Raw genomic sequence first — 21,807 nt, 5'->3', positions numbered from 1 at the left:
TTGCATTGTTGCTTTCTACGTTCCATTTTTCTTTTTCCTTTTTTGCTGGTTATCGTTATGTGGAAATATCGTAGGCTCTGTTCCCAAAATAAAGTTTTATTACTTCTAGTCCCAATATAATTGTTGTAGCTTCCATTTTCCTGCTAAAAGCATGCCTAGTTTTTTTTTCAGTTTGTTTCTTCTCACTCTCAGGTGTATATGTTTTAAGCGCATCTCTTCACATAACTTTAAAATATATTGGCGCGTTAAGTGTTATCTTTCAGTTCTCTCCAATTTCATGTATAACCGGTTACTTACATGTTCTTCACTGCTGGTATCACGTTAATTAACTGTCATGTGAAAACATGCATTTTTGTTCCTACAATCAGCTTCCTTTTTATGTTGCCGTCCTCGGGCAATTGTTTTCATTTTTTTCCTTTTTTCAATTAACTGTTCTGCCAAGATGCGTACTGATATACATGTATACAGTATCTGCCAACTGCCACGCTCTCAAATAAGAGTAGCAGTGTTGTAAAAAGAAGTATGGCTGTAAATACGATTTATTAAATTATTGCCCGATTTAGCCTCTCTCTGCCACACGTAAGGTTCTTGAGCTTGACCTTCACAACATGGTCTTTAACTGTGAAGAAATCATTGATTCCGAATCAGCATCCCTTTCTCTCCGGCCACTCCACCATCCCATGATAAGGTGGAAGCTTGGGCGAGTTGGTGACTCAATATCGACATGTGTGCACAGCGCGAAAGACGACGACTGAAGGACGAACACAACACCGCCGCTGACTTCAACTGATTTTCGTTTGCGAAATAACCAGAACTATGCACATGAGCAAAAGTAATGAAAAACTACTTTTGCATTACGTCACACGTGAATCTGTTGCATCACAGCCGGATACTTGATTTCATTTTTGGTGAGGGCGATAGAAGGCTTGCTGATGCAAAGGTCACCAGTTGAGAACAGCTCCAGAAATACTGAACAGCTTACACGTGAAATTATAGAGGCTGACTGATCTTATTATTGAGCACGAAATTCGGCTTATGTAGACTTTAGTCTGGAGTTTCAGACAATAATAACTAAAGTGTACTATGGCGCTAGTGTCGACGGGAGCTGCAATGGGGGCGGTTCAGCCAACATGAGAACTGTGGGAAGTACATGGATTTGCCTAAGCTTTGTTCTCCTGTCTTCCAATGGCTTCGTAACCATGTGAACTCGTCATTTTCACCAAGGTACGACCCAATGAGCAATTAAGTAAACATCAAAGTTGTGCCAAGGCAGTAGCAGCAGTAAAAAACTATTAAGACAGGGAATGGGGGAAGGGGGTCAAAGAGCGATGGTTGGCTACCTTAATCCAGGGTTGACTTGCCTTGGCCACCCGCTGAACTTGCTGGAGGAGTGTGCTCTGCACGCTAAGGGCGGAGCTGGCGTGCTGTACCTCCCATCGCTCCGTTAATCATTGCTGTTGATTTGTGCTAGGCTGAATAGCTAACTGAAGTAGTAACTTAGCGCGATAAAAACACGGAAACAAGGAAGGTGGACAAGGACAAGCGCTTGTCTTTGTCCACCTTTCTTGTTTCCGTGTTTTTATCGCGCTAAGTTACTACTTCAATTATGGACGACCAACTAGCCCAACAATCAACCCTCCTTGAATAGATAACTCTGGTAGCATTTATCCACACGTCCACGAAATGAGGGAAAGGGTTCGTCTACCGCCATACCACAGCTCGATATTGTGAAGGGTAGAATACGTGAAGTTTTAGGAGGGGCGAATGAACATGGGTCTGGATTTTTCTGATGCTTGTGGCCTCTTCCACGTATAAGGATTTGTGCAGGGAGGCGTATTTTCGTTGTGTGAAACGCTGGTGTTCCAACATTTCGCGTGGGTGTTTCGACATACGCAAGGCATGTGAGCTGAGCCACTCCACTCGGCTGCAAAGATCACGAGATAGATCATCAGCCCATGCGTTGCCTACGAGCCCGGAGCGTACTGTGAATCATTTGACAATGTGATCGTCTCGCAAATTACGTCCTAGCTACCTAAGGGCAGTAGAAGGTGAACGACTTCTCATAAATAGGCAGCATGCCTTTTGAGAGTCAGTTGCTATGGGTGAGGAGCGGCCTCTCCTCTCCTGATGTTGGATGCTAGGGCTATTGCTGCAGCCTCCGCAGAAGCTATGCAAGATGTGGTTAAAGAAGCGGGGACGAGTGGTTGGTGTTTTTTGTCTACAGCTACTGCTGCATAACTTGATACTGCGTATGTAGCAGCATCTACGTATATTACATGTGGTTTAGGTGCCAATTGGCGGCGTAGTCATTTGAGGCTCGTGAAACGACGACCTTGGTACGTTTCGTGATGCATATGCTTGGGAAGCGGTCTGGTGCGTATGTGCTTACGACACTCTTTAGTCATATCCTCTGTAGCATATCCTGTATTCAGAAGGGGTCGGACTCTTGTGCGGGCTAAGAAAGTTATGCCTACCGCAGTAGTGTTGATGCGGTCTCTGCGAGACCAACACCGCAGTTTGAAGCTCCGCAAAAGTGTTATGTTGGCCCAAAGGCAAAATCGGATTGTCTATAGGCAGCCCTAAAGCGGCCTTATACTCACTGCAATTTGTGGCGTTAACTTGGTATTCTTCGGACTTGCTCAGACGGTGGTAGGGAAGCCCATAGAACATTCGACTATGGACAAAAGCTTGGGCTAGCTGTAGAATGTCTCTTTCTTTCACTCCTTTATGGAGATACGTTACGTGGCGTATCATCCTAGAGATTTGTTTAGTTGTGGTGCGTAAAGTTTTGGGATTGGGTATGCAGCCTTGCCATTCCTTCGTACCAAAAAACCCAAAATTAGGGCTTGGGTGACTTGAGCGATGAGGTGGCCGTCCACGCTGAGATGTATTAGTCCATTCGTTTTACAGCGAGGATTGGAAACTCGAATAACCTTTGATTTTTCTCAGGACGCAGCTAGGTCTGTTGTTCCTAGCGAAACTAAAATACGCCGACTGCTTCCTCAAGTGTTTGCTCTTTCTGCGCTGGAGAGCCGTACGTAACCCAAAGGGTTATATCGTCCGCATTTAAGGTGTAGCCCTATTGCGGCAGTTCCTTTAGGGCATGAGCGATTCTGCGCATAGCTGTGTTAAACAGGTATTTTTGCTCCTTGAGGAGTTTCTTTACTAGTTATATCTATAGGATCGGACAGGATCTGCGCTATGCCTATTGTGACTGTTCGGTTAGTGAGGAAGGACTTTACATAGGCAAATTCGCTCACCGCACCCTATGGCATTGAGTTCGTTGAGTATAGCCTCATGTGAGTGCTATATAAAGCCCCCTTGATGTCGAGGGCAAGAATAAGGTGTTTACTACCCTTAGGTATGTGGCATAGGACTTCTTATTTCAGAAGACGAAAGGCGTCCTGTGTGGACAGTCCTACCCTGAAACCTAGCATGGCAGGTAGAACGACAGAAAGCTGAGCTAGTTGGTAAGGATTCATAATGCAAAATAGAAGTGAGGCGTGCAGACAGGACACAAGAGTAGAGAAGTGGACAACACGAACGCCGACTATCAACTGGGCTATCACGCCGACTATCACGCCGACTATCACCGTCTTATGGTAGAGGCATGGCATATCTATAATGGTGGAAGTGCGTGCGTGAGTCAGCCTTCGATTACTTTACATAAGGAAGAGATTAAGTGCCTTAACAGTTATCTCTCACGTAGACCAGCACGAGTACCCGATTGACACGTGGTGTTACCATTCCTGAGCATGCGCAGATGAGTTTTGTGTCCTCTTTCATTTTTCGCCTCAGTGCTCCCTTCAGTTGATAGTCGGCGTTCGTGTTGTCCACTTCTCCACTCTTGTGTCCTGTCTGCACGCCTCACTTCTATTTTGCATCATGGTAGGTAGGTGGGTGATTGAATTCTATGTAATTTTCAAGGCGGTTCTGTATGACCCTCACATAGTTTGTTCATGAAAGAGCTAAGCGAGATGGGACGCAAAGCCTCGACTGCTGGGGTTTTTCCTGGTTTCGGGATATTTATGATAATTGCTTTTTCCACTCTAGAGGCACCTGACCTTCTTCCCAGTAGTGTTGGTTGATGTAGTCGGTACTGCAGTCGAAGATATCGTCACTGAGGTTCCTAATAATTGCATTTGTATTTTTATCTGGCCCCGGTGCCATGTTTCTTTTTTGCTGCTTGTGCGGCGCCAAATACTTCTGCTTTGGTGAGTGGAGCATCCAGTTCTGGGTGGTACCGCATTCTACTGGTTGTTAAAATGCGGGTGCGGTTGGTCTCCTATATAGCGTATGTCTAACGCTTGGATCAGCTCTTGGTCTGTACCCGCAAACTCGTCCGCTATTCTTTGTAGTGTTCGAGCCATAGCTGTTTTGGATTTGTCGGGTTCCAGCATAATACGCAGGACTGTCCACGCTTGTTTTATGCCTAAATTCTCTTGTGAAGACCTATACAATTGCATTCATTATTCGGTAGCTAGCAGCGCTGCATAGCATTGGCATTCTCTGACAGGGCTGCTTTCCTGCGTAATTTTCATGACAATTAATGTACACTTTTACACAGCTACATAGTGTAGAATTAGATTACAGGGTCTCGCTATTTGCTTGTTCACTGATAGTGACGCCATTGATGGGAGAGCACGTGGGTATAGGTTATAGGTACTTTATTTTCTGTATTCCTTCTACTAAAGTTGGTTGTTACTTCAGCGCTGTCCTGTGTGCTTCCGGTCTTTTATCTTTGTCGTCTTGCACTGTCCCATCAAGATGTTTAACTGGTACCAACCTCCTTAAATGTCGATTCTTCTAAAACTCTTGCGGCTCTCCCACAAATGGAGTAGGTGGTGGTCTACCGCTGGTGTTTCCACAGTGCGCGCGAGATTTTTTCAATTTTGCTCGTGGGACTCTCGTATGTGTTGAGTCCATTCCTCGACATTGCTCGGATTGAGGCCAGGTAGGTGTTGGAAGCGGAAGGCACCCAGTCCATTATGATTGTGTCACCTACTACTCTACGGAGCTTTGGAGATTAAATGCATACACTAAGGATACAATCATTGCTTCCCAAGTTCCTTCTAGCTTGGTCCAAATTAGTCGTTTAATGTTCTAAGGGAAGGTGAGATCAGGAAGGAAGTGCCTACCTATGCTGCTGCCTAAGCGTGTAAGTGCTGTCGGAAGGGTAATTAGTTGTAGTCTTACATTTTTCGACAAGTTAAGGAGGTTGTGTCCTTTAGGTGAGTCACTATGATAGCCCCACGTAGTATGGGGAGCGCTGAAATCTCAGATTGGTTGGTTTTTGGTGCCCGATATAATTTTAGTGTGGGTTAGAAGGGTAGTAAAGTCTTCGTGTTTGTCCTTTGGGCAACTGTACACGTTTAGAAAACGACTGTACGGGCTTTGCCCCTTTTCTGAGGCGTAACCACGATTGATTGGTGATTAGTTTTTGTACGGTCATACAAATAATGGAAATTGGCAGTTATTGTTTTGGATACCAGCGTTGCGACACGAAGGTATATTGCATTGAGCAGTCCATCAGTTTTACTGGGGTGGGGGCCCACTTCTTGTACGCAGATTATGTCCGATAGCTTTAGGAAGTTTTGCGCAAAGTATTTAAGGAATGCTGCTCGCTTGTGGGATGTACAATTGCCCTGCCAAAGCTCAAGTTGTTTTGAAGAATACGGCGTAATTGCCATCATCCACGCTCTCTGTCGCTGACATCTGGAGCGTTCATAGTGACGCGGTAAGCCGGAGCTCTCGGGTTGGACAAGGCGCCTGCATCCGTGCGTTTACGAGCCTCACATCGTGCGGTCAAATAAGCTTCGTTAAGCATACATCTTTGCTGTTGGATTTCTTGTTACATTTGCTGCATCTGTTGCATTATGGTTTGCAAGATGGCACCAGTGCCTGGTGGGCGTGTTGTCCCTTATGAAAATGACTGTTGAAATGTTGTTGGCATATTGTTGACGAACTGTTGACTCAATAGCCTTTCAACAATACCTCAACAATTATTGAAACCATAGAGCAATAATTCAACAGTAAAGTTGTTGGGCAGTTTACAACAAAAAAGTCGTTGACTAAATTCTGTTGGTATATTGTTGAATAGTATTGAGTATTATTGAGCCATTGTTGAGTAGTTTTCAACACTAAAGTCGTTGACTAAATTCTCTTGATATATTGTTGAATAGTATTGAGTATTATTGAGCCATTGTTGAGTAGTTTCCAACAATAAAGTCGTTGACTAAATTCTGTTGGTATATTGTTGAATAGTATTGAGTATTATTGAGCCAATGTTGAGTAGGTTTCAACAATAAAGTCATTGACTAAATTCTCTTGACATATTGTTGGAAAGTATTGAGTATTGAATCATTGTTGAGTAGTTTCCAACAATAAAATCGTTGACTAAATGCTGTTAACTTATTGTTGAATAGCACTGAGTCACGAGCAATATTGAGTTTCGAAGTACATGTGAAAAACACACGCACATATGTATGTGTGCGTCTTTTGCACATATATGTTGCTTTACTGATCACTTGATCACCATTGCATATATACAGGGTGTTGTTTCACGTTACTTGAACCATAGACGTATATACACGTGTATCAGCCAACTTTACTCAGAGTTTAAAGATATGTCGATGCACCATAAGACGATGCGACCAAATGCATGTTGCTCACTCTTGCACGTGTCACCGTTATTCTTGTATTTTTCCTAAGTAGTTAAGGAGTCAAGAAAATTATATAGCCATTCTGAATGAACAAAGTTAGGCGAAAAATTCCAATTAGAAAGTTCTAGAGCACTTTGCAAAACGTCCGATTAGGAAATTTCTAACTTTCTATCTATTAAGTGTTAGTGTTTTTCAGCTTACTGCGGATGCCCGAGAAATACAAAAAAATATCACCTGACATACCCGGTTGCGCGCCGTGCTTGCAGCGCTCCCAAACGAGCATACCATCGAGCAGGGTGTGTTGCCGCTTAAAAGGCGACAGGGCAGTGACGAAGGCGTTGGCTGTAGTATTGACGCCAGCGACGTGCTTCCCTCGCTGCGGTTCATGATGGCGATAAGCAGACGGGTGTTCACACCGGTTAAATGGTATGTTTTCGTTTGTGCGCAGAAGGCTTAGGAGCAGTGCAATCACGACTCGCAGGCGGGTATGTCACGTGGTGCTTTTTGTATTTCGCGAGCATCCGCAGTAAGCTGAAAAACACTAATACTTAACAGATAAAAAGACAGAAACTGTTTATTCGGACGTGTTGCCAACTGCTCTGCAACTTTCTAATTGGAATTTCTTCGCAACTTCCTTGCTTCAGAAGTTGGTTATTTATCCTTGACTAATTAGCTAATTAAGCAATATATAGAAATAGCGCGACACGCTACTTCCCAAAGGGAGCAATATGCATTTAGTCGCGTCGTCATAGAGGGCATAGAGTTTACACTCGGCCTAAAGTTAGCAGAAACACCCTGCATATATATATATATATATATATATATATATATATATATATATATATATATATATATATATATATATTTATATATATAGTTTGAGAAGACAAACGTCGCTACAAGCAGTGATAAACAACCGATGATTGGACGCATCCTGCATTTCTATCGGCGTCCATTTTAAGGGGCCAGTGCCCTGGCTGAGTGTTAGGAAACGGCATTGCATGCCTCCATGTTAAATATGGTCAAGGTGGCGGGGAACGTTAACAAAATTTAAATCTGGGGTTTGACGGGCCAAAACCACGCTTTCATTATGAGCCGCACCGTAGTAAGAAACTCCATATTTATTTTGACCATCTACGGTCCTTTAACCTGCACCAAATTTGGTGCAGGTTAAACGCACAGTACGCGGGCGTTTTTGCATTTCAGCCCCATCGAAATGCAGCCGCCGCCGCCGGCATTAGACTCCAAGCACTCGGGTTAGTAGCGCAACACCTCAGCCGCTATGCCACCACGGCGGGTGCGGCGGAGAAAGGAGTGAACATCGTTTTTACAGAGTAATTTCGCTTAGATGTTACGCGTTAGCGCGCTACAGAACGAAACGAAAAGCTTGGCGGATATGTACAACATGGTGCTCATATTTCACATGGAGGCCAAATTCTTTCCTGTGACCTAGACGGGGTGCTGGCGAATGTGTTGGGAATCTGCTCGGCCACCAAGCACAATCTGCGCTGCTATACGTTCTCGGTGACAACTCGCACAGCGCAGAAGCACACGCACAAATGTTTAAAGAATGGGACGACAGACCGCCTGCAGTTTGCCATGACGTCGAAATAAGAAGCACAAACAGCGACGTTTCTGTACTTTTGTGGTCAATAGTTCAGTTCGCATGGTTGCGGCACGCATTACTTTTTTTTTTTAAATACAAACGACGAATACTGTGCGCGCAAACATTAGCACGGCGTTTGCGACGTTTGAATTTGGCGCGTTTTCCCGTGCATGCCATTAGCTCCGGCCGGTGCACTGCGTTACTGCGCTAAAGAAAATAGTTCATCAAAGAAGCGAAGCAAAAAACTTTCATACACTTGCAAATCGCAACAATTGTTCAGTATTAACATGAAATTACAAAATTTGTTATCAAATGGTACAATTCATGATAATATAAGCCTGTATTTGTATGAGTGTACACGTATAATTGCGCTTGTACTGTTGATGCTTGGCACATTTCGCCGGCGGCACGCTGTTTGCTTGAGAGCTTCCTGCGTTTTCTGCGTCCTTTGTGTGCTTCGCTGTGACATCTTTGGAATATTCCTGCGTGCTGCTCGCTTTTTATGGGCTTGTTGCCTCGAAGAGCGCCATGATCGCCTCCGACTCAGCGACATTAAGGGTGAGTTGAGTGTTTCGAATTCCCCTTGTTGAACGGAGCGCGGAAAAGATTTCCGCGCTTGTGCGTGTCTTCCGCGCGCCGCTTTTCTAGTTTTCATTCCTAGTACTATCCTTCCGTTGCCAGAATTGGTTGTACAGCACTAGATTCGTGGTATATAACATGGAGCTTTGTCCTGGTTTAACTTTACACTCCGCTTGTGGTGACGTAAGGCAGCTATGTGGTGCCAGCTAAAACAGGGCATGTTGTACGCCATGATTTCTGATACGGTGTTCGAGCACCGATTGAGTTAGCCTTATTAATGAGCGCAAAACAATGCGACGTGAAACCATCCGATCTGTACTGTAATCGGAAGATATTTCGTTTGCGCCACGCTAGTACAAGACGTGGGAGCGAGCTTGTAGCGGCGTGGGGCGGTGGGATCGGCGAAAGTGTATTCTGTTGCGCTGTTCCCTTCGACTCCGCGGCGCTTCAAGGCTGCTATCTGACACGCCGTGCGGCCGATGTTCGCGCGATAGGAAAACACAGAGGAGGCTGTCGCGCAATAATAATAAAGAATTTGAAGGGTGTACACGTGATTCTAAGCGATACGTGAGATACAATGGAGAGGGATGCCACAGAGTGCTGCGAAATCATCGAGTTATACGCCTTGCCAACCGCGTGTGTTTTGTTTTCCACCAGTTCGCGCGCATTCAGCTTTGTTTTTTCATCTTCGTTCGACGCCATCGAGTGCTTCACCCCAAACGGCTTCGCTTAGGCGCTCTTAGCATTCACGGAAAGGCAGATTTCATGGCACTCCAGGTCCTACAACATTCAAAATAATGTAATTTCGTGAAACCGCAGCTTTTCGCACTTCAGTAAGTGATTGATTTAACAAAATTTTAAAATCAGTAAAGGAACGAGATGCCTGGCATATCTGCCTTGTCGTCCCACTGGGTTTCGAGGTGGCATGTATACGCTATCGGCAACATAAACATCAATAATTAGCATTGTTTCTTGTAACCATAGAAGTAGCTAGTTATGTTGAAAAGCTATTTTTGATTTGAATCCGAGCACTAAAGAGTGAACAGATTGAAAGGGGAGCGCATAGTTGTGAACTAAATGACAACGCTTTGCCACAAGCTTGGAATAATGCATCGTCGAAAGAGCAGTTCTGTGAAATTCTTTCTTTGAGAGTAAGCAAAAGTTCAGTAGCGTCAGGTAGACGGGGAGTAGAATGCAACACTGTGGTTTTATATGAAGGAGCTGCCTTTAATATGTGGCCATAACAGATCAGTAGATGCATGGAAATAATTTTTAAAATAATAGAGGGATGTGAAATAAATTATTTGACGAGCTCACACTGGCATTGGCAAGAGCGGCCACACTTTAGTGTATTCAATGACTAGTCATTTGTATCCGTCAATTTATGTCAGCCTAATGGTCCATGTAGCGCTTTTGATTGTTTATTTTGCTGCATTGTGGCTTCACATTTTAATACTGACATCTTTTTTCAGATTCAAAATGAGCTGAGAGACACCCAAGCTGGAATGCTAAAGGTGAATTCTTTGGCCATCCATTCTGTAACGTCACCATGATCAAACACAGTGATGCCGTGAAAATGTATTGCAGGAAGCAGAAAAAACAACATTGCTGATGCAACTGCAAGGCATTTGCTCCAGTGATCAATTGGTGCAGAGTGCCTTCATTAGGAGACATGGTGCCTTTAAGCACTCAGCTGAAAGACTGCAACTGCACCGGGACTGGGAGTGAATTTCAGTGTCACTTGTGAACATATTAGAGATAGAATGTGCCTTCTTCAGGGTATATGCCTGATATGAGAGGGGCGTTCAGAAACTTAGTGTGGACATTAGTGGTCTACATGAGTGCACATCTTCCTAGTTTTACCAGAACGAAGGTATGACCTATGTCATGCAGCAGTGCACTGCTAGAGGTATCAAACCAGAACAGCAGCACCCTTTGAGAAAGTTGGCTGAAGAACGAGCAGTGATCAGGGCTTTCTGCATTTCAAGGGCCAAATTCCAAAAAGATTGATGCCGAGCTGGACGGTGTGAAGTGCCGGTCACCACATACTGTAGCCAGCATGGCATGAATCTCCTTGGCATTATGCCTCGTTAGGATACAGAAATTGCATCACTGCTCATAAAAAGATTGGAAATTGGGAGGTTGAGGGGAAGTGGCAGGGCTCCCCTCTGGAGCAGCCAGTGCATGCCCATTGCTATACTGATAATCCTACCTTAATGAGAACTAGTGATGCATGTTAACCTATTACGCAGCTAAGTACATTCCTTGTTTTGTATTAAGGGGACACTAATGACACCTTAAATGAATTTAAAATAAAGCATCATTTTAAATATCTACTTCTGTAAGTTTCTTGGTAATTGCTTGATTATTAGAGAAAATAAAGCTCAACGTTCAATTTTTTGAGTATCGCCCCAAAATCTTCGTGCTGACATCTCATGGTCACATCGTGGATTTCAAGTATTTTTACAAACTTGGGTTGTATTGTTTCAGTAAAAGTTCCTGACGGTTCTTATTTTAAGCTTTTGGAATACGATGAAGAACATCTTTATTTGTAAAAAAAAGTTGCTGCACCTGAAGAGACATCATCAAAATCCATGACGTCACAGCAAGCGGGTGTGGTAACTTCAAGGCAGCACTGCCACCAATCTTTCCTCTTGCTGCTTTTACAATTTACTCAGCCTCTTGTCATGGTACGAGTGAATCTCTTGAATTGTAGGAAGGTCATTTACAGATACATCTAAAATAATTGTTCTCTTTAGTGCTTTCTTGCCATAGTTGCTTAGGGGTGTTGGCACAGCGCCGCTAAGCACGAGGTCACATGATCAAACAACCGCATTTTGATGGAGGTGAAATACAAAACTGCCCATGTACCTTGCAGCCTGATTTGGTAAAAATTAATCCAGAGTTCCCCACTATGGCGTGCCTAAAGCCTGTTTCACATGCAAGTGAAAATGCTTGCAAATCCTGCCGCCGCGCCGCAGAAATCAGTTTCAAGCGGCGGTGGGAGCGGCAAGGTTCGGGCAAGTTGGAATTTCATCGCAGCGGCAGAGCGGCATCACTGCTTCCGAACGGCCCACCTCGACACGTGACCAGCGGAGGATTAGTGCTGGAAAGCCATCGCATAGGACGATGTTTATTTACTTGGTACGCGTGGTACAGGCAACATGCCAAGAGAGCTTTTCAACGAATTGTTAAATTGCTAAGCGCAGGATATGTATTTATAAAATAAAAATTTGAGAGGCAGGGACAAAGCAATGTTTATGTTGGTAGTCGCAAACTACCGAAACTGGCTGAAAGTCCTGTGTTTTATGCCAGCAACATTGCTATTCGCAGCAGCGGAAAATGCGCGGCGGCAATGCATGTGAAACGAAACTTCGCGAAAAGCTTTGCAGTGCCGCGTCGCAGTTCGCTCCATTAGCTGAATCGCTTGCATGTGAAACAAGCTTAAACATCAGATTGTCGTTTTGGCACTTAAAACGCCAAAATTTAATTAATGTAATTTTACTTTAGTGCTCCCTTAAGCGGTAGAATTCATGATCTCTGCAAAAACTCATGCTCAAAGTATTTTCCGTAAAGATTAAATAAACAGTAGATATAAGTGTCTATTTATATGTTGAATTCTGTGATACGTGATGACTATTAGTGGTACAATGAGACAGAATTGTTATACAATGTGTGACGGCACGATGATGCACATCGAGGAAATGACCGAGTCTCCCTAGAGGTCCCTGACATGGACATCAACTGACTGTCCACAAACTTCTGAGTTCACTCTGGATCTTGTGCAGCCTGTGCTTCGCGAGTAGATTAATTTAATTGAGGTTTAATTTAATTAATTTAATTTACTGTCCTTGCGGCTTATGTACATTTCATACACTGGAGTGGAATCTCGCATTACTTCTGGAGCACAGCAAGGAAACGTGATGTGTCGTGGTAATCTTAGTAATGATCGACAATCATGTCCCACTTCGAGCTCCTAATGCTGCTTGCCAACACAAGCAGCAACATCTGCTCAAGATAGCGTGAAAGAGATTCATTGAAAAGTGGCATATGCCCAGGGTCGCATACCCAGTCACCCAAGCTGTTCCAACGGTTGGTATTGAACTCTTCCCTCAACATAGCAGCCCAATCTCCCCATTAGACCATGGGCTACATATTCACACAAATGGATGGGACAATCGCGACAAACACCTGAAAATATGAAGTATCCCAAGAATGGTAATCACAATAAATAGTACTAGATGTGCATTAGCGCAAGCTCTTGGGCCAGTTGGTGCATGATGAACTTGAAAAGGGGGGGTACCAGCAAAACAAAGGACGCGCACACATGGAAAAGGCATTAGACAGGGACGAACGCTGGTCCGTCCCAATGTCCGTCCATGTCTAATGCCGTTTCCTTGTGTGCGTGCCATTTGTGTTTCGCTGGTACTCCCCTTTTTCAAGTACTAGATGTTTGGATACTTTGGTTTATTATTCTTGTTTGTGCTGGATTGTTTTTCTGAAACATGTGGCATCCAGACAGCATCAGAAGCTTGTAAGAAGTCAAGTTTAGCATTCTAGATTTGCAACAGGTACTTTTGTAATTTATTTGCAATAGGGCTGTTGTGTGAATGTACTTGAAAGGCCTAAAACTGTTTTGCTAACATTTACTTAAACATGCAGGTTCACATACGCTGTAAGAGTGCACATTGAGAAGGTTATGCTGGCCCAGCTTACCATGGCCTGCCATGGTGGACCAGGAAAGTTTGCAAGGGCCTTGCTTCACCATGTGTTCACAGAGGAGGAGCTCATGGGCCATTTGGGCTTTGGAAATAACACCAAGGGGCAACAGAGGCTCTTGACCCCATCAGGGTCAGTGCTGTTATAGGCAAGTACCATATATCCTTTCCGGTTGCATTTTTACATTCACATTTCTTTTCTAAAATTATGAACTTGCCATTAGCATAATAAACGACTTTCATGTAGCCCGTATGTGCAGTTGTGTGCTACAATAGCCTATCATTTGGAATGACTGTTCATATGATCTTAAGTGCCTAATGCCACCATACTCAAATGCTTCTAAAATTTAAAAGCTGCCTTCACTGCCGAAAGTTTTTAGCATCTCCACCAAATAAAATGAGCTGCATTTGTGCATTAGCAGTGCTACTTGGCTGTCATTGCAAGGAATAGTTGTCTGTGAAGCACGCTCCAAATCTGTTGGCATGGAGGACATGGTTAAGTAGCCTGAAAGTGTTATTCTAATACACAAATTGCGGAGAAGCTATGCTCAAGTGTGGTTACTGCTCAGCTCGAGCAGGAGCACGTTCACCAAATTGCAGAAATCAAAACAGCTCTCCATGTTCTGAGATGTGAAACAGTAGTTTCACCAATTTTAACAGACCACATCAAATCAAAGTTGCCCCTATCTTGAAGGAGGTCCATGTGATCCGAAACAGCAACCTTTCAGCAGAGGGAACCTGAGTGGTGTGGCAATTTTCTTTTGGTAGTTTCAATCAAAGAAAAAGAGGGACAGAGTTGCCAGCTTCACTGTCAACAGTACTATGTTTAGTGGATGCTTACTTATTCTAAGCACCTAACCTATGACTCGTATTTATTAACATGCACTTTATCACTTTGTATTCTAAGATATGAAAAAAAATATTTGTGGCTTTTCCCCATATACTTCAATGAATGGAGAATAGGCTCTTGGGGCCTAATGTATAAAGCTTCTCACAGACCATCGGACATGTCCACTACTCCCATTCTGAAATTGTTAGAATTGCTTCCTGCTTCCTTACTTCACCTACCTGTTAACAGGGTTATGAACCATTGCCAAGTAGATTATGGGCTTAAATTTATCAAAAAGATGAATGGGCTTTTCTGTCGCTCTTGTTTAGCCCGTTGAGGATCACATTTTGGGGAGAAATATGCCTCTAATTTAGGAGTTATATATCTTTTGTGGTGTGCACATACTCAAAACTTTCGAATTGAATAGTGTCCTATTCAATTTAGTCTTTGAATGGTCACTATTTGTAAATGTGAGTGTTATTCTAATATTTCGAAACACCAATAAAACATCAGATTTGAGCCAAAGTATGGTAAATTTTCACCTCCAATAACATAGTATAGACGTAAAATGTAAGAACTTGTAAGAATAGCAGACCGGGCTACGTTACCAAAGTAGCTGTACTTTAGAGGCTGTACAGCAATCATTCATGCTTACTGAAGAGTCCTGTGCATGTGAAGAAACTTTTTGCTGCTCCATTTGTGCTTTTAATAAACAGCTCTTCATAACATAATAATGACAGAAACTTGCTAACATTAAGAATACTACTATGTGAACCTCATCTTACATTAATTGTGATATCAGCTGTTCATTATTCAGAAGCTATCCAATATTTGATTTGCTTCTGGCATTATTCGGTTCAGTCTCAAAAATCACTTTTCGCGCATCCTTAATATTTTTATTGCAGATTTAAGTTCTTCAGGGCGACTTTCCGAGAAAATAAACTGGTAAATAATTTTTAAAATAACAATAAAGTGGCTATACCATTTCAGTATTTGCAGTTTTACATGTTTTATTTTTTTATGCAGAATAAAGCAGCATAATTTTTTCTGTAATGAAAGTTACAAAAACTTGTGGCAACACTCCCAAATTAGTGCAATGACAGACACCAAGGAGCTAAGTGAAAAATCCGTTTGGGAGAAACCCAAGGAGCGACAGCACTACAAGAATATTTCCTAGAAGTCTCGGAAGGTTGCAGCACCTCCAGTGGGAGGCTAGGCAACACTTTGTTCTGAAAAGGCAAATTTTTTCAGAACGTTCCGTCACAGCGACAGATGTATGGCAGTGAACCCTAAAAGGGTTAAAGAAGTCAGTCCTATGGCATATGGCCCTTAAAAGACAGCATTTCTTCGTATCTGTCACATTCTGCATGGGTCATGCTAAGCAGCTTGGTGCACAACTACACGGAATCCTCATTATAACAGTAATTCAGTCGTTGAGGCAGAAAACATACTTCGCTGTAAGCAGTGTCTTCTTTAATGTTGAAAGTCCTAAGTCATTGTAAGGTGAGAAGTACGTTCCGATTGCATGTGAACTCGGGAAACCTAACATCAAATGAAGCTACACTCAATTCTAGTGACATGACACTATTGTATTTGGAGCATGGAAAGGCACAGTGAAGTGCTGCACATTTTAATTATGAAAGTTACAAGAATTTATTTTAGTTGTCAGTTCAGGTTTATTTATGAACGACATGAATTTTTTTCACCATTTTGTTTCTCAGCAAGCAAGGTTCACATCTTTGACATTGAAGATATTCATAAAGTTATATTGCTACAGTGTTTTGTTCCTCTTTGCCCTTTCCTGCATTTGACACTTAGTGGAGTCCTGTGCCACACTAAATAAATTTAAATGGTCATGCTGTAAAGCTGTACCCATGGAAAATTGGAATGAAGCAACACAAATACATAAATCAATTTCATTGTAACGAGGGCACATTGCATGCCATTCTTTTGCATGTGGAAGTTGCTTTTTAAAACTTGTTCTGGCTTGTTTTTGCAGGCTTCACGTGTCGCTAATTTCCTGGTACCAACATGCCCTATGTAAAGAACTCCGGCCTCGCTTCTCGCATGGGACCTTGCCCCTGAAGCAACTGCCCCTGCCCCTTCACCTCTGAAGAGCCCAAGTTGGACAGCTCAAACCAAAACACAAGTGTTGTGCTTTTGTGACTCGACATTTTTATGTTTTATGTTAGTCTCCTGAAGGGACCAATTTGGATTTCTCAAATGAGCATACAAATGTTGTGCGTTCCTATGCCTTGACATTTTTATGTTAATTTTATTTATGTTAACTTTGCTAGTCTCCTGAGAAGCCCACATTGGATTGCTCAATCCAGAATACAAGTGCTGTGCTTTGTTATAGTTCACTACATTTTTATGTTAGTTTTTGATATGGTTCCAGTAAGGATAGTGTTTCCTTATTAATATATTTTTTAAGTAGCTTAAGTCATTTCATGCCAAACTACCCAATAATTTTCTCAAGAACTGTTCCTTGGCAAACCATTTCAAGTTTGCTTGATTTTGAGTAGGTACAACAAGAAAATTTTTGAGAAAATTTGCTTTCATACATACTCTTAAGTAATTCCAGGGCAACCAACCAGCGTTTTTTTGGCCATCACAGATATAGTTGAAGCTCCGAACTCTTGCTCCCCATTTATTTTCCTCTCCAAAATTTTTTTGAATTTTGGCAAAAATTTATTGTTCTTGCCCAGCTAAGCTAGAAGCCACTGATACACGTTTCTTCTGAAAGGGAAATTGTATGATCCAGATATTCAGGTGGTGTTCATGTCAAGAGACTGAAGTGGTGTGACTGCCAAAATTTGCAAAGTTTGAATTTTCTTCTAACGTAGGGAAATACAGAAGGCACAAAATGAATATAAAATCAGACTGGTTGACTTGGGATAGCAGCAAAATATTTCAAGCCTTGGAGGTTCAGTTGATCAGTTAAAAAAAACTGTAACGTTGAAATTTTTTGCAAGCTTCGTGTTGAAGGTAAAAAATTAGCTTTGGTGGTTGGCACAAAAGTATGTCACCCATCATTACACAGCCGTACATGTCTGCTATGCATGTGACAAGTAACAAAAAGTGATTATTCTTTAAGTGCGATAAGGTATTTTTATAATGTTCCTTTGTGGATCACACATACAGCATAAATATAGCATAAATATATGAAGCCATGTCATCTAGCAAGGAAAGGTTGTTAATATATTAGCCACAAGAACTACTCAACAAACTGACTTGCCTTTTTTATCATTACGAAGGCAGGTGACGTCAAGCGCTGCTGCTGCAGTCTCGGCTCGTATTTTTTTAACATGAACGCAAAAAGTGGTCGCCAATGGTGTCTGACCACATCAGACTGAACATGGCACATATGACTTTTATAGATGAGTATGTTCCAGCTCTGAAACAGTGGTAGCAAACAATACCACAAGAATTTGTTCATACTCATGTAGGTTTTCAGTCTTAATTATGAAGGTGTTTTCTACTTGCATCATCATTGGGCTTCAGGGAGCAGGGCACAAAGTGTCCTGCTCCCTCTATGTTGCATTGCAATGCGACATGCCCTTTAGGATGCTTTGTATGAACAATATCAGTGCTCTTTATAGATTTACTGTCTACATAATAGCTGATATTTCTTTTTCTAAACTGCATGAAACATATTTTTTAGCACTGCAGGATTCCCTCACATATTTATTACGTACGAGGTCTGTTAGAAAAGTGTTCGACCTTTTTTTGCGAACACCTGATGAATATGAAACAAGCGCGTTTTCATCAGCCACCCTTGAACCTTTGTGCGCATGCATGAATTTTTTCCCACCTGCCAATAGCGCGAATTGCTGGGACGCAGCGTTTGAATGAGGTAGTACAGTGCTCTTGTCGGTTTTTATTGCAAGGAAAATGGCAGAGCGACTGGAGCAGTGCTAGTGCATCAAATTTTGACAGAAACTGGGCGACAGCCAAGTGGAAACCATCTGGAAGATTCAGACTGCTTTCGGTGACTGTGCTATGAGCAGCACACAGATTAAGGAGTGGTACAACCAGTTTAAAGACGGCCACACATCGGTGGAGAGCGAGCCACGCTCCAGTCGGCCATCAACATGCTGAAATGACCAGGTCATTGCCGAAGTGAACCCCGTGGTGATGCGAGACCGTCGTGTAACTATCCAAGAAATTGCGGAAGAGGTGGGGATCAGCACATTTTATCCACATTCCATTATCACCGAAGATTTGGCCATGAAGAGAGTTGCGCCGAAATTCGTTCGCAAGCTGCTCATGGTGGAGCAAAAGCAACTTCGTGTTGAAGACTCACAGACATGCTGGATTCCACAAACAGTGACCCCAACTTCATGAACACCATAATCACTTGTGACAAGTCCTGGGTGTATGTTTACGACCTGGAAACCAAATCCCAGTCGTTACAGTGGAAGCATTCCATGTCGCCAACCAAAGACCGCTAAGTGTGCAGCAACGTCAAAGTGTTGCTGACTGCTTTCTTTGACTCCCGCAGTGTGGTACACCACGGATACACACCACAGGGTCAAACAATCACTAAAGACTACTACAGGGATGTCCTCCATGGCCTATGTGATGCTGTATGGAGCAAGATACCGAAGTTGTCAACAGGAAGTTGGCACATCCATCACGACAATGCTTTTCTTGCACTTGATTCAGAATTTTTTGGCGCAAAACCAGACTCCTGTAGTTCGACAGGCTCCTTGCTCTCCTGATATGGCGGCCTGCAACTTCTGGCTGTTTCCCAAAATCAAGGGGCCATTGAAACAAGCGTGATTTCAGACAAGAGAAGACATTATGGCTGCAACGACAGCTGAGCTAAAGTCCATTTGGAAAGAGGCCTTCTCGGAATGCTTCTAACAATGGCAGCACCGCTGGGAGAAGTGGCTGGAATCCCAAGGAGACTACTTTGAGGGTGATTAGGTTTCCAACACTTCATTTATGCCAGTTTTTTTTCTTCAGCCAAAGGTCGGATACTCTTCTAACAGACCTCGTATTGATATTTTATGTGCAATGGCTGTATGGTTTACCTGGCCCACACCAAACACAAGCCTCGTTGCGTTAGAGCATGTGTCCCTTAGCAATAAAATGCAGACCCTAACACCGCTTCTCTGTCATCTGTGCATACGAAGCCAGCTTTGTCGTCTGCATTCCCGGCCAGCAAGCTGTGCGCACATCAGAGAAAAGTCGGTGCTGACAAAATTTCAAAAAAGAATTTCTCGCATTTAAAAATGCCTTTTTTAACTTCACACATGCATAGCAGACATGTAGAGCTATCCAATAATGTATCACATTTTTTCGCCAACTACGAAGGCTGTTTTTTCCTTGAACATGAAGCTTCTTGCAAAAGATTAGAATTTTTTTTTTACAGGCGATCAGCTGAACCTTCAGAGCTTCATATATTTTTCTGCTATACTATGTCACCTGGGCTACCACTCTGTATTTAATTTCTGTCCTGTGAATTTTTTCTTACGAAAAAAAAAAACTAACGGATTGCAATTTGACTCATTTTTGCCGGTGCCAAAAGCAATTGAAGTATTCAAATATTTGAAAAATTGGCTATTTTGGCAGTTGCATCACTTCACCGTATTTCCAGGCACACCATTTGAAGGCCTCGATCAATACAATGTGCATTTGAAAAAAAAAGTATTTGAAGCATTTGAAAAAAAAATGAAAAGCTAGAGTACATTTGATGCCTCTAGCTCAGCTGAACAGGAAAACTAAACTGTCACCTAAAATGCTACAAGATATCTGGCAAAAATAATTAAAAGTGGGTAACGAGCTTTAAACTCTAGTAAACATATGGCAATGTTTCAGATATATGTGCGGTGTCAAAAAAAATGCTTGTGGATTCGGCATGGAATTGCATACCTGCAAGTGCATCTGTGCCATTTCTAGAGTTCAGTAAGAACGGCATTTTACATAACTTTGTAAAAATGGTTTATTGCTATCTAAAATACGTGAGTAAAATTAATAGGTATAAGTCGGCTTAAATTTAATATGCAACGAAACATCTCCAGTAATGGCAATGATGTGCCTTTCATGTTTGCATAAAACCATATCTTCTGAATTCTTTCGTTATTTTTTGTGGCAGCGAATAAAATTGAAATGGAACTCGCACAAGGAGTAACTTTGCTGTATTCCAGCACATCACTAATAGCTGTCTTTGTTTCATATGAAAATCTGAAGCAGTTAATATGAATAAGTCGCTTGATATGGAATTACCTGCGCAGGCACGTTATCATGGCAGAAAACACAACTGGATCATGCAACAGCAATGCCGCATAATAAACTGCTCCCATAGGCATCACTTATTGTGATTGCCATGTTTCAAAAGTATGTAAGGTTTACTGAAATTGGCACACACCATTCAACCAACAAATAAGGATTGTACAGTGATCCTTTTTCAGTTTTACAGATATTTAAGTTGTCTGCCAGGTAGCATAATTCTTGTTATTGAGCTGGATTATTCAGAGGTGGACATTACTAGCACAAGAAATGGAAACATTAAACTGATTGTCATAAATTTATTAATTCACTTTTAACATCACAGCACATATTTCAGTTTGCAAATTCTAGCCAGTGAGTTTGCAAGACATTCACTTGAAATTAATTTCCAGGATGACACCATGGATGGAAACAACTTTATTCAGTTGCGATATTTTTCCATAAATGTGAGAGAAATACATGGGCATTCCGGTTACTTTTGTGCTTCGATGCATAGCAGTGCATTTCTACAGCCAGTTTGATGGCATGTGTCTCGTTACTTGTGTCATTCTGGAAATTCATTCTAAGTGCATACACCTTGTAAAATTACCGGCTACAATTCGTAAAAACTTTATTAGGAACTGAGTTTTTGTTAATCAGCTGACTATGGTGTCTTGTTTCTCATGCAAGTAATGTTTGGCACTCTGTATCTAGAATTATGTTAGCTGCAACAGTCAGTCTTCAATAAGTTCCATGAAACTTAAAGATAACCACCCTGCATATCAGGTCTCAGTTGAGTGCTGTGGGCACAAGCAAATTGTGCCATGGTTATAGTACCACTGGCTACCTAATAGAGAAAGCAAGTACCTTTTTTGAGTGTTCTTATTTACAGTCATGTCAGTCTGCTTGTACATTTATTTATTTAGGCATTTATTTTTTTAAATTTATTTCTTTTGGGAAATGTGTTTTACTTGAGAGCCACACTGACTACATCTTCAGTATTCAATTTTGTTATGGTGTCAAGCTGCAGGAAGTTTGTACTGTGTGATAGTTTTTAAGAAGTTTCTGATCTCAAACTACAAATGGTTGTACATTTACACAGATGTTTACAAATAAACAGTTCACCTAGAAAAATGGTTTTTGTCTGCATCAGTTCAGCACTCTTGATTTTTCGGAGGACCATTCACTCTGACAACT

The 21,807-nt window shown here is 42.2% G+C and overlaps 1 protein-coding gene and 1 long non-coding RNA gene across 2 annotated transcripts in view; one reads left to right on the top strand and one right to left on the bottom strand.

Moving 5' to 3' along the window:
- LOC139061384 (ATP-binding cassette sub-family C member 2-like) overlaps nucleotides 1-21,807 on the bottom strand; it is a 485,203-nt gene that overhangs the window by 266,651 nt on the left and 196,745 nt on the right. The window lies entirely within an intron of this gene.
- On the top strand, nucleotides 8,674-21,744 carry LOC139061383 (uncharacterized). Its single transcript, XR_011515425.1, has 4 exons — nucleotides 8,674-8,826; nucleotides 10,320-10,361; nucleotides 13,510-13,714; nucleotides 16,394-21,744. It is a non-coding gene; the product is annotated as an uncharacterized lncRNA (long non-coding RNA).

This window comes from Dermacentor albipictus, chromosome 6 (genome assembly GCF_038994185.2).
Source record: "Dermacentor albipictus isolate Rhodes 1998 colony chromosome 6, USDA_Dalb.pri_finalv2, whole genome shotgun sequence".
In the NCBI taxonomy this organism is placed as follows: Eukaryota; Metazoa; Arthropoda; class Arachnida; order Ixodida; family Ixodidae; genus Dermacentor; species Dermacentor albipictus.
Note: the sequence above shows the minus strand (reverse complement) of the source record. Positions and strands in the feature narration are given on the sequence as shown.